Here is a 12,119-nt window from a genome sequence, read left to right on the forward strand (position 1 = left end):
ACATCCAATTCTATTTCGTTCTTCTTAAATTTTCTCCTCAAAAATCAACATTTTAAAAACATTTACAACCTACTGTAATCACAAATTTTATATTTATGTCGAGTAAGTCCTTTAACTTTAAGAATTTTATATTAAGTGAAGGGGAAACCAGCGATGGTTTTGCAGCGGAAAGCAAGGATTGTTCCGTAACTAACAGTCTTAGTATGTATAAGTTATTTTCCATTGAACCAAAGCCTAGTTCCATTTAATTCTTGAAAATAAACACTTTATTCTCAGAGAAGGATAATGAATACTTTTGTTCAATTAGACAGGAAATATAAATTAAGTTTCTCTTGATATGAGGAACTACACATACGTCATCTAATAACATATATCGTTTCTTGTCTAAAAATAACTTAAGCCTGCCTACAACAACAGCTGAAATGGCCTCATCAGTACCGACTCTAAGAGTCATCTCTCTAGCTATTAATTGTTTCTAGGAATTAAATTCTTGATGGGAAGAACATACGTGGTTAGTAGCTTCTGAATCAACTATCTAGGCAGAATCATCATTCTCTATTAAGCATGTCTCCAAGACAAATAAATCAGATTTATTTTCTTCGAAGTTCTTTCTTTTCTGGAGAGTAATCGGATCAGCTCCACAACACATATCATAAACTCTAAGTTTCATTTCAGAGGACAATCCCCGTTGATTAACTTCACTCAAGTTAGCAACTATTGTTTTCTCCATTTGTCCCTTAACATTCAATATGGACTGGAGTTTATTTATGCAGCTGATATTACTGGTTTCATTGTCATCAACCCCGTTTTGCTTGAATTGTGAGAACTTTCGCTCAAATAATTCTTACATTGATTTCATGATCTCACGAGTAGTGACCATGCTCTCAAAAATTTTAGCTAATGCATCAGGTATGCTTGCCAAAATGTTAACTCAGACCTTGGAATTAGCCTTTGTCCACATCTCGTATGCATCACAAACATTTCATGTTGCATCAGGGGTTGAAACTTGAGGACAATCTTCAGTCATGACAATGTTTAGGTCGTTAACCATGAAATAAGTTTTAAGTGATTCTTTCCACATATAATTAAAGGCGGACAAACAATTTGAGCAACTGACGCTATTTGACATTATTTCTGAAAACAAACAAATTAATCTACATTAGATTTTAGCATAACTCTAAAACATCCAATCAAGTTTAGCAAAATCTAAATGAACTCCATATAACATCTAATTTTGCAATGATGCTTCAGTGATTTAGGACAAAAGTCATCGAAGGGTAGTTAGTTGTCCCTTCACTGAATTAAGACACTTTCAACCAATCATTACACCAGAATAACTCTTATTCATATAATAATCAGTCATCATTTATTTGGTCAAGAAATCATTAACTAGCTTAAAATTTCTCATAAGTGTGACCCTTCATTTTAGACCCTAAAGTTCCGCCCCAATGAGCCAACCGAAAGAAAAAGCCGATTGGGGCAAAAACTAAAGAGATCCTATCCATTTCTGGAGTTTGCCTTGATATCGACCTACTGCACAAACCATCTAAAGGGGGACGCTCCCAGGGTACCTCGAGGTCGTGCAAGAAGATCTCATGGTGCAAACCAATGAAGGAGACCGTAGGACATGTTGACATACATCTCTCTCCCACTTACTATAAATACTTTCTCCATTCACCTTGAAATTAACCCATGCAAAACCATCCGAAGGGGAACGCTCCCAGTGCGCTTCAAGGCCAAGCATGAGTCTCACAATGTAAACATTAAGGGAGAAACATGAGTGGAAAAATTTGACGTATCATATACATCTTTTTCCTCCCACTAAGTATTTTAATAACCTAGGGTTTATTTTACTTAGAAAAATTACAACTAATTATTTTACTAAGTTATTGTTTAAGTTTGCCTAAACGTAACGCTTACTTTCGATAGTTAAACAATTTTGATTAATGTTTGTTAAACACTTTAACACAAATTAATCAATAATTGTATGCTTGTAGTAAACTTATCTAATTCACCTTTCCAGGTCAGTTTCCAGGTAGGGGTGTTCTGTTTCCATCAACTTAAATACCCCAGCCGGACAGAACTAGCCTTAGACAAAAGGTCTCTTATAGATATGTTTGCTACAAATTTAGTCTTTTATTAAATCCAATTTAATTCTATTAAACTGATTAAAAAGATTAAACTAATTTCTAATCTCATTAGAAATTTTTTTTATTTTAGGTCTATGTGAATCAAATTTTAAAACTATTTTAAAAAATGATTTTATCTAAGTTCGTATGCAATACTGAATTATTGATTTTAATTTCTAATTTTATTTATTTATAACTATTATAAAATAAATTAAACAAATTAAAACATACATTGTATTGTATGACATACTTTATAAAATTATAACATTTATGAGATTAAATAAAGTAATGTCAAGCATAATGCAATTCCCATTTCATTACTAACATACATAACACTTATATATAAAAGTAATGAAATAAATAACATACATCACATGCATACATTTCAGCTATATATTATAATTATTATAATATAAATGATGCATGGCTATGTTATTTATGTATGCAAGCATATAGTATAACACTTATATTATATGATGCATGAGCATGCTATAAAATTAAAACATGTAAACATATATTTTAACATTTATAATATAAATGATGCATGACTATGCACCTATGGTGGGATTTTACTATATGACATACTTTATGACATATATAAAACAATGAAACCATACATCACATGCATAATTTAAACAACAATTATGGACCAAGACTGGACTCCTAAAAGCATTAATTAAATTAATATAACAATTAATTTAATTAACCAAAAGCTACCTACTGCAATAATAAATAGTTCAACCGGTTTCAAAAAGGTGAACCGGGTCTTGAAACAACTCGAATCAAACCATCCAACATCGAACCGTCCTCGAACCACTCGGACTAAGCGAACCGGACTAGAAACAGCTTCAAACCGAACCAAACCACACCTGAACCAACTGTTCTTCTCCGTCTCAGAGCGTCGTGACACTACGGAGAAAAAACTTAGTTCGCTGCTCGCAACGTCGCGACGCTACTATACAATCGCCTCCTGCACATATTCAATCTTCTTCTAATCGACGTTCGATTTGAGCCCCATTTCGTTAGAAATTCGTCGGGAATAGCACGATCGACTCAAGATATCAAGAAAACAAACTCTAGAACAATTTGTGCCAAAAATAAAAAATAAATGGCCCTTACACAACAAATTTGTAAAGGAAAGCTATAAATTTAAGAAAATCTAATCTCGAAAACATCCATATTTGCAAACCATTCATAAACAGAACATTCATCACATGAATATAGAATGATACCCACTACGTTCTTTAATGAAATTCGGTAAATTAAAAAAAAAAATCAGATTGAAACCAACTGCTCTGATACCAATTGAAGGGGAAACCAATGATGGTTTCGCAGCGAAAAGTGTGGATCGTTCCCATTTATCGTATTTCGTAGAATTCACAAAAAAATTATAGAATCAAAAGGAACAGAGATTATGCATAAATCAAGATTAAATTTACAGCATGCTTAAAACAAAAGAAATAAGGAAGGAGATATTACCTCTGAAGCCAATTTCTTCAGTTTCCCACGAACAAACTAAAAAATCCCAATTGCACTACCACTTTAGAACCCTCTAGTATTTTTTAGGGATTAGAACTGAACAAGAGGGGTGGGCTTTGCTCAATTCCTTGGAAGAGGGAGGGGGAGGAGACTTTTCTCAGAGAACTTTTCTGTGTGTTTTTTCTTTTTTCTTTTTTTTTCTTTCTTTTTTTTTTTTTGCAGAGAGAACTGTTCTCTCAGAAAAATCAAGAAGAAGATGATCGATTGATCTGCTTCCCTCAACCCCCATCTACACGTATTAACTTGAGAGAAAATAAGGGGAAGGAGTTGTAACACCCTCCCTTAATTAAATTAAATATAAAAATAAATTTAATTAAATAATATATATATAATAACTACCTTATTATATATATATATACACACTATACATTATATCAAATATAACACATAACCTATAGTTTTATATTGTATCAAATACAACCTAACCTATAGTTTTATTTTCTCTCAACAATGCATGGTCTTTAATATAAATCATATTTATATTAAATTTAATTATATGACTCTCATTCATATAATTAATATTTGAATCATATTCAAATATTTAATTCCTCTAAACTATTTATGGTATTTAATATAAATCATATTTATATTAAATTTAATTATATGAATCTCATTCACATAATTAGTATTTGAATCATATTCAAATTCCTCTCAAATACTTTATACTATAATGTATCAAATATATTATATTAACTATATCACATATATAACTAATTTAATTAATTATATCATATATAATTAATTCCCTAAATTAATTTAAATACTTCAAATTAATCCAAAAATAATTCTCAATTAAATCCCTGTTGAGCTACAGAGAGGACCTTATGGATCTGTAAATTGAAGCTCTAATGGTACTTGAATAATTAATTAAACTTTTTAATTAAATTATCCAACTTTTCTTAAATTACCCAACTTTTCTTGACTGCTAGTCATTCCACTAAAGACCGACAGCTGCACTCTTCACACTACAAATATATTTTTGTGTCCATTGGATATAACTAATCAATAGTGTGATTGTAGGGGTTGATGCCCTAAATCTCATAGGGTCTTATAGTTTGTAAACCTTGAATGAACAAGCATTTCGTATGAACAAGAATTTCTATGATTAATAATATTTGATATTTTATTCATTCTGTCTATGAAATATATGATATTTTAGTTGCATTAACCACAAACCAATAAACTAACATCCATGGTTATCGTTGTAACTTAAACATATATGTGGAGACATATAGGTGGATCATGTTTGAGTGATAACTTAAATGATCTGTAGGATATGGATAACGTTGGGTACCTTATCCTGGGGACACTACGAGTATGGCTCTCTTGGTAGGTGTTACAAATGTTTTAAAGTGCTATAAATGATCTGATTTTGATCATTCATGTATTAGACATGCGAACGGGGATATTCTATACAAAGGAGTTTGTAGAAGACCGGACCACGAAATATTTAGTCTCATTATATAATGTCGTTTATAATTGAGATTTTCATTTCACTAAGATAACCATAGGTAACATGATCTTAATCCTGAGTAAGTTGTGAACGAGCCTATGAGGGCAGTCCTTTGATTTGCATAGGTGAGAGTGGCTAGATCACCAACTCAATAAGCCTACCATTTTGGGGATTCGTCTGATTGGGGAATTGGGAACTGAGCTACACAAGATGGAATTTACTCCTTCCCCGAAGTAGGGGTAAGTAGATAAATTACTCCCTTAAGAGCTGATTCCGGATCTTGAACAATGTGGTGCCACACCCTCTCTTAGCCCGAGAGGGGTTTAGTCATAGTGAGACTATGATCTATTGTTTATTAGAGGGATCAGTGGTACTTAAGAAGTTAGATGTAACTACAGGGGCAAAACGGTAATTTGGCCTAGCTGTACTTACAAGCAATTTATGAAAGGTCATCGAACTGTTGATTGGTTATATCCGATGGACATAGAAATATATCTGTAGTGCGAAGAGTGCAGTTGTCGGTCTATAATGGAGTGTCCAGTAGTTAACGGACGGTGGATAATGTGATTAAAAAGTTTAATTAGTTATTCACGTGCCATTGGAGTTTCAAGCTACAGGTCTATAAGGTTCCCTTGGTAGCTCAAATAATTTAAATTGAGAATAAGTTTTTGGTTAATTTGAAATGTTCAAATTAATAAGGGGGAATTTAATTATATATGATACAATTCGATTAAGTCAATTATATATGATATAATTGACATAATATACTTGATACATTATTGAATAACTGGAGGAATAAATATTTGAATATGATTCAAATATATTTTCTATGAATTTCATTCATAGTTGTTAAATTTAATATAAATATGATTTATATTAAATACCATAAAATGGAGAAAAAGAACTAGGGTTTATATATTGTATATGATGCAATATTAAAATTATAGGTTATAAATATAATATCATAAGTTGGTTATCATATTTTATTTATAATTATTAATTATTTGATAATTAAATTCAATTAGTGGGAAGTTAATCGGTTTTGTGGAAATTTTGGATAAAGAAAATATGATTTTATTTTTTCCAAAAATCTAAGGTGTTGAATGATTGAGAGACTACACGATTGCTTGGAGAGCCTATGCGATATACTCACTTCTCTAAATAATCAAGAGAATTTGTTGTGCGATAGAGAGTTTGCCTCCTCGATCGTCTTCTTCCTCCAACTCCAAACTCCCCTCTAACTAAAATTAGCAAGAGCTCACCACTCTTGGATTCTCACACAGAGAATACCAAGGTCACTAAGTGGTAGTGTCCCCCTTTTTGGTTCGAGTTTGCATTGTTGTTTGATGTTGTTCATTTGGAGTATCCGTGACTTGTTCGATGCATTCGTGAACAAGTTAGTTCGAGAGATTACTTGAAGAACAGTTCTTCAAAGGTATAATCTCTAAACTTTGTTTTTATTTCAAAAGCATGTTGTAATTTATGTCTTATGCATAATCTATCTGTTTTATTGTAAATGTATTCGTTCAATCGAAATGGGATTTGGACGATCCGCTTCTACTCAAAAGTTCTCTATCAAAAGAGTTCCTTTAGCGATGACCCTTCACAAATTGCTCGTAAGTACATCTGGGCTAAAATTACCGTTTTTTCCCTGTAGTTATAACTCCTTAAGTACCACTAATTCCTCTAATGAACAATAAGTCATAGTTCAACTATGACTAAGTCCCTCTCGAGCCAGGAGAGGGTGTGGCCACATTTTTCAAGTCCCAGAATCAGCCGTTAAGGGAGCAATTTATCTATTTACCCTGACATTAGGGAATGAGTGAATTCCGTCTTGTGTAGCTATGTTCCCAGCTCCCCAATTAGACAAAACCCCAAATGGTAGGCTTACTGAGTTGGCAATCTAGCCACTCTCACTCATACAAATCAAAGGATTGCCTTCATGAGCAAGAGTTCACAACTCACTCAAGATTCAGGTCATGTCACATTTGGTCATCCTAGTTAAATATAAGTCTCTACTATTAATGGTGTTATATAATGAGACTTAACTATTTCATGGCCCAGTGTTATACAAACTCTTTGTATAGGATACTCCCGCTCACATGTCTCCACATGAATGATCAAGATCAGATCATTTGTAGCACTTTACAACACTTATAACATCTATAAAGTGGGTCGTATCTATAGTGTCACCAGGATAAAGTACCCAACCTTATCCATCTACTACAGACTGTTTAGGTTATTAATTAAACAAGAACCACCTGTATGTCTCTACATGTTTAAATTATATAAATTAACCTAGGATCTTATTTTATTGGATTGGGTGTATGTTCATAAAATAACAATTATTTTATTAATAACAATTTGTTTATACAAAGTCTACAAACTACGAGAATACAAGAGATTTAGGACATCAATCCCAACATTAGGTACTTAATTTTTCACACGTCAATTAATTTAAAACCTTTCGTTACAATTACCTTTAAAAATCATCCGTACAGTAATTCTCAAACAAATATTGGTTTTACAAAATGAACGATTAAAATAAATGAGGAAAGTTTGAGTAAGAGTCTAAATTGATTCATTTATGAAAATTTCGGATTTAATTAATACAATTATAATAATGGAGGATGTAGATGGATACACTTATAAATTTAAGGTTTAAATCGATACACAATTCATAAAATTTAGAATGTAAATGGATATATTTCTCAAAAATTTAAATCTCAATTATTTATTAAATATAAATATAAAAGTTGTTGACTAAATTTGTAATTTAAATGTTCTGTAGCCACCCCCTTGCAAAGGTAATTAATGACCCACGCTATTTGCATACGTATCTTATGAATGCATGAACTTAAACCAGATGAGGACAAGAGGAGTTAAATGATGATTTTGGAGTTAATGAAGGGGTAGGGCCACAGATATAAAATACTTGGAAATTAAGGGACCTTCAGATGCAATTATTGATAAATGCTTGAGATTCAATGATGATGGAGGCCAAGACGTGTTAGGGTGGAATTTCCAAGTTATCTTTCCCAAACGAATTTTAATATAATATATTAAATTTCGACTTAGGCTAAATTAATTACTTGAGCTTGAATTTGATCATCACAAATAAGGTTCAAATTTGAAATACTTGGTCCTGGATTAGATGAACCATCGAAGAATTCGCAGGGCCAATTTGGCCTTAGCATGGGCCAAGGTAACCCTAGTTTGCTTAAAAATGTACAATTTGCACACCCATGGCTCGGTATTTACCAAAGAGAGGAACCCTAAATTCAGAGAGTACGAACTTAAAAGAGATGGAGAAATTATAGGTCTGTTTATCCTATATATACATCATTACAACTATGGAAGAAGTAACATCCTAAAGTCTCGTACTAATTTTACTAATTAAGTATTGTAGGTTTTGTGACAAGTACCACACATGTGCAAAAGATATTTCATTTAGCACGTCACGTCTTTCCTAATCAAACAAATTCATCTTTGAGTACGTGAACACGAGTAAGATATTTTCTATCTAGATTTGTGCATCAACAGTAGTACAATCTTCGAACTTTTAAGTTTATATTTAATATAATATATGACACTAAATTTTAAAAAGTATATTTAATAGATTTGTTTGATAACAATTTCGTCTCAAAATGATTGGAGATGAAAAGAAAATGAAACTAGCAACGAGATTTAAAGAATACCCTAGGAAAAGGGAACAAGATCGGCGGGGGGGATAATTTTTTCCCTTCATTTTTTCATTTGTTTTATTTTTATGTGTCATGCCAGTATATATATATATATATCGATGTGTAAATTTTAAACATGTTTTGAAAATTTTACAAATAAAAAAAAATGTATGTTTCGAAAACTTTAGAAACAAAATTCAAAATTCAACGACTAAAAAAACTCATATATTTTACATGTAAAAATAGTTTAAAATACGATTGTACTACCGATTTAATTTATTAATTTTAATGTTTAAACAATTTGATTTGTGCTTTTTTTTAATGTATTTTATAACATTTTATTGTCATAACTTTAGTAGATAACAATATATTTATTATATCTAAAAATGTACGATAATATCATAAAAAATTGTTAAGATTTAATGAAATTTCTTATCAACATATATCTGATTCTATGTGTTTATAAATAACAAATTAAAATTAAACTATTAGATCCAAATATTTAATTTTGATGAAAATTTTCATATTATAAATTTTAAAATACAATAATAAATTGGTATATATTAAAACTTAAAGAACTAATAACTATTACAATTTTGAAAATACAATTACTATTCATAAATCAAGGATCAAATTTTTATTCATGAAAGTCTAATGATCATAAGCATGTTTTCTACCTATTATAAAATATATAATTTTTATTCAACAAAGTAATGTTAAAATAAATTAAATCTCTTTAACACAAAGTATGAAATCTAGCAATCACTTGAGACACATAGATCAAACTGATATTTGTTCATATCTCATATTACAGATTGGTTTAAATCTTATTTTGGTCACTAAACTTTGAATTTAGTTCTATTTTAGTTTCTAAACTTTTAAAAACGTTCATTTTTGTTCCTGAACTTCTAAAAAGTATTTATTTTAGTCTCTGCAATTAAAATTTTATTAAAACTTAAATGAAAATGTGAGGCAACATATATTTGTGGACTCTAGATGTATTGAACAAGATTAATATGAAGTAAAATGTCAAATATCAATGTAACAAAATAGTGAACGTCCAAAATTTTGAACGAAAAATGACTTTCACTTTACCACAATATTCAATACAAAATCACTTTACCACCTTACTCAAGATTGAAGGCATAGATCTTTTAGCGTGGTTAACTTATTTGGTACCTTAATCATCTAAAAATACAAGTCGTCTGACCATTTTATTAATAAGTTAACAAAATTTTAATACCAGGGACCAAAGTAAGCATTTTTAAAAGTTCAATGACTAAAATTGATATTTTTAAAAGTTTAAGGACCAAAATATAACACTATTCAAAGTTTAGGAACTAAAAGATGATTTAAACCTTAAAAATATTAAGAGATCTTACAATTTTTATAAGATAAACAAGCTACAGTCTTTTCATTACTAATTATTTTGAGATAAAACTTCATGTTATCTAATAATATCAACACAATAATGATATCATTTTAATAAATAAATAAAAAGTAGACTTTAGAATGATCAGTTTTTACTATAATAAAAGATAACGACCAAGGAGTAAAATTACATACCAACATTGATGATATCAATGTCGACGAAAATATTGAAATCTCAATTTTATTGAAACATTAATAAAATGTAGATGTTAATGAATATTTCTTAAAAGATTAAAAAAAATAAGTTCATAAAAAATGTTTAAATTAATAAATAAACAATCTAAAAATTCAACTTTAAATCATTTATATTATACCCACATTAACGATATTTTGTTAAGTATTGATATGGTAATGAAAGTTTAATACCATTGTTGAATTTCTTTTCAAAAAAAAAAATAAATAAATAAATGAAAAAGAGGATTTGATTAAACTTCCCGTGAAGAAAGAAAGGTGCATGGTATAATAGTACACAGCGTAGTACTCGATTCTCACCCACACGCCTCATTCACAAGTTTTCCCAACATCAATATCCGTGGCTGCTTTTCATTATGACGTCATTACCAAAAGTCGACATGACGTCACGATGGAGACGATTTGTCGTTTTACATTGGTTCAGTGCATTATTGGTGCACACAAATCGCATCCCACGCGATCTGTAGGACGCTGAATATACGCGCCAATAAGAAATAGAAGCAAAGTACTATTTATTTATGTCCACGCGCTCCTTCAGCGTTTGAGATTGACAAGTTTCTTTTCCTTGTAGTTCTTCGACGCCATTGGCTTACCGAATTTGCCAATTTGCTGTGATTTGTCTCAAAACATTGGCTGTTTTCAGATTCCTATTTTCCATATTACTTGTCAGCAATTTCAGTCCGAATAATAATAATAATAATTTTTTAAAAAAAAAAGTTACCCATCCTAAATTGTAAAATAACCCAAATTTTAATTTGAGATTATAACTTTTGAAAGAGTTTACTAGTTTTTTTTTTTAGTATAATTAGAGATATAAAGATTTAAACCATGAATCATGTGGTTAACAAAATACTCAGATGCCATGGAGCTATGCTCAATTTGGCAAGTATGAGTATTTTTAAATTTTAAATCAAAAATAAAATTAATGGATTTATATATATAATATTTTATATTTAACTTTTTTTCCTCCTTTATTTTCCAAGAAACCTCCTACTTACAATTTTGCAGCCACCAAACACTTTTCTTCCCCTAATAAATGAACCCCTAAAACCGCCTTTTCCTGAATCCAAACTCGAGCTCGAAAAGGATAAGAAAAAATGGATCGGAGTTTAGTGGTAAGTGAGTTGACGACGACGACGATGACAAAGAAGAAAACAACACGAAAAAGAAAATCATGCGAAGAAAAGAAGCAACCCCTAAAAGTTGTGTACATATCCAACCCGATGATGGTTCATACTAGCGCGTCTGAATTTAGAGCCTTAGTCCAGGAACTAACGGGGCGAGATGCGGAGTTTCCCGACCCGAGTAAATTGTATCCGACCTCATGCGAGATCATGAATGAAATTGAGAAGAAAGTAGTAGCAGAAGGAGAGGGAGATGAGCAAGTGTTATTAGTTGATTCAAGCTTGGATGATGATTTTTTGAGTTCATATGAAAGCTTGGAGGATATATTGAGGAGAGATATGATGGAGAACTTGGGGGCCATCTCTACATCTCTGTTCAATCCTTTGGTTTAGTAATTATTGAGGTTTCATCTTTATTCTCACTCTAAACCCTTCATCCAATTTACTTCATCTAATTTACCTATCTTTAAGCTTTAATTTATGTCCAAAAATAAATGAAAACCACAATATTTTGCAATGTGTATGTTTCCTCACACTATAATAATCCCATCTAACTCATAAATTTTAG

Source organism: Benincasa hispida, chromosome 11, assembly GCF_009727055.1.
Source record: "Benincasa hispida cultivar B227 chromosome 11, ASM972705v1, whole genome shotgun sequence".
Taxonomy (NCBI): Eukaryota; Viridiplantae; Streptophyta; class Magnoliopsida; order Cucurbitales; family Cucurbitaceae; genus Benincasa; species Benincasa hispida.